Source organism: Centrocercus urophasianus, unplaced genomic scaffold (assembly GCF_019232065.1).
Source record: "Centrocercus urophasianus isolate 14NV4802_14NV808 unplaced genomic scaffold, USGS_Curo_1.0 seq_11, whole genome shotgun sequence".
Classification (NCBI taxonomy): domain Eukaryota; kingdom Metazoa; phylum Chordata; class Aves; order Galliformes; family Phasianidae; genus Centrocercus; species Centrocercus urophasianus.
Window position 1 is genome coordinate 25,112,046 of NW_024884253.1, and position 2,838 is coordinate 25,114,883.

The window sequence follows — 2,838 nt, forward strand, 5'->3', positions numbered from 1 at the left end:
TGGGGAGCGCGGGCGGGGGCGGAGGGAGACTTCGCTCGGGGGCGGAGAGAGAGAAGTCCGCTTATAACCCGCGATCCTCCCGCCGCTGAGCCGCGCCGGGCCCGGCCGGGCACCAAACGGTTCACAACGCCCCCGGCAGGGGTGAGAGGCGGCCGTGTCCCGCGCCGCATCGGGCCCGCGCCGCGTCGGGCCGTTATTGCGCGGGCTCCTGCCCGTGGCGCGCCGCGCGGTGCTGCGACCTTGGGCCGGGGCAGCGGCGGTGGAGCGGGGCGCGTGTGTGCGAGCGCGTCCGGGGGCGAGCGGGGTGCGCGGGCGGCGTGCCGCTGCTGCGCCCTACTGGGGGCCGCGGGAACGGCTCCGTGCGCGGGGCACGGCACGGCCGGGCCGGGCCGGCGGAGCGCGGAGGGCGTGGGATCGTTCCCCGTGGGTGCCGCTTTTGGAAGGGATTAGCAAGGGTTTTGGAGGCGCGGATCAAACCGCTTAGCTGGGGGGCGTTGGAGGGTGTTTAAGAAGGAAGAGGACGCTCCTGGTTCTTACTTCAGAGCGAGATTTTGCGATCGCTCTCAGAGAAGAAGGCAGGTAGAGCCGTGCTCACGTTCGCTCACCTTGTAGGAAATGCGCGCTTATTGCGAGAGCAGTTGAATCACCACCCCCGTGGCTGGACGTGGGAAGAGAACTGAGCAGTACATATTTCAGATGCTTTCATATTGCCCAACACCGGCCCGTTTTACGGGAGCTCAGGAAAGCGCAAACCTGAGAGCTTCGTACAAAGCGCTGAGCACAGCAGCCCTGCGCCGAGTCCCGCTGCTGCTGTGCCGCTGGGGCTGCTGTGCCCTCGCTTACTCAATCACACCCAGCGGGACTGCGGGCTGTCCTTTGTGAACGCTCCTCTGTGTCCGCTCTGAGCAATTTATTGTTTTGATACGGGAATGACATTGGCAATGCTGCGGTATTTTATCCCATTTTCTCATTAAGACAGTTTATCCAAATATGTTTCAGTATTTCCTTGTGATTCAGCCCCGGGGTCCGAACTCTGCTGGCCATTGTGAGTCTGAGATAGCACCACCGGAACGATCCCATCATTTACATTCAGCGTTGTAAGCTGTGCATCATTTGTTTTGTTTTTTTTTTTTTTGTGAAGAGGGGAAAAAAGTCCACTGGTACAATGTGGTTACTGTTGCTAATACCAAAAGGAACCAGCTGGGAAATTCCATATAAAAACTGATGGCATTTCTCCGACTTTTTTGAGTATAGGCAGAAAATATTTAAAGCATATTCCTGATGAGCACAGCGTGTGTTCACTCACATTTGCATGCCTTTATTCAAGAGGATTTAGCAACTGCAAGAAGGAAATGTGGAGGCAAAGCTGTATGCACAGAAGTTATTAAGAAGTGTGTGTGACGTGGAATAGCAAATGGAAATGCACGTTAGAAGTGTACTGGCAATGCCTTGTTTGCTCATTACAGATCCTTTCTGGCAAGCGTGTTGGCAATCGCCCATAATCACACATAGAAAATCCTATGCAGGTAAATGTCCTTGAAGAATAAAATAAAAAATATTCATTTATGCTGTGGGAAGGAATAAGATTTCTGTACACTTCAGAGAGCCTCCTTCTATTTAATCTTGTTATAAAAAAATCATTTCAGCCCAATTCCTCTGCTCTCTTTATGTCAGATCTCCACTGACATGAGAGGCAGCACCATATAAAGAACAAGGAGAAGATGAAGCACGACAGAGTGTTTGGCATGGCAGGCTTCCTTAGAGTGCTGCTCAGGGTGCTTACAGGGGAAGTGGAGCCAGCAGCACTACCAAAGGGCTGGGGTTTTAATTACATTAATCTTTGTCACACTGCTCCTATGGTATGTGATGCATGCTAAGCACACACAAACATCCATCCACAAATTCAAAGCCTATAGTTCTTAAAATCAAGTCACATGCTGTTCAGCGTGGTACTTGCAGGCTTATGTCCATACCAAGAAGCTGCTAGTGTGGGCCTGGCACTGACTGGGGCTCAAGGATGGCAGCCTCCTTCTTTTCTATCTCCTGCCTATATCAGCCTCCATTCTGTGACTCAAGCTTCATGGCAGAGCACATGAATGAACCACAGAATGGCTTAGGTTGGAAGGAAACTTAAAGACAGTCTAGTTCCAACCCCCCTGCCATGGGCAGGGTGTCCACCCACTGGATTGAGCTGCCCAGGATCCCATCCAACCTGGCCTTGAACTAGGGATGGTTCTCTGGGCAGCTTGTGCCCATGCTTCACCATTCTGAGTAAAGAATTTCATCTAACTTAAGTTTCCCCTCTTTTCGTTTTAAAACCATTCTCCCTTGTCCTATCGCTATCAGACCATGCAAAAAGTCAGTCCCCCTCCTGCTTATAAGCTCAAGTACTGGAAGGCTGTAACGAGGTTTCCCCAGAGCCTTCTCCATGCTTCTAGTGAAGGAGTTGGGTGCTGGTAACAGCATAACTGAGATAACACTGTAGAAGCTGCTTACCAGGGACAAGAAGTGAGGTGTATTAGCAACAGCAGAAGAACATTATGTGCATGAACATAAATCTGTAGAAGCTCAAGCATCTCGGATAAATGTCCAGTATGATGCATAAGCTTGCTCCTCTGCCACAGTGCTGCTGAAATCTGTAGAACGATACATACCCGTGAGGCCTTCTTGCACATATAGAATGTGTAGGAGCAGTTCCTAAAGCAAATGTTCACAAATCCCATGGCAGCAGAAGCATTATAGCATTTCAAGCAATACAAACACAGGGAACAGATTAGATAATTAATGTACCCTTTTGATTACTCACGACTCTGACATTAACGCTGTGAGTAGAAAAGA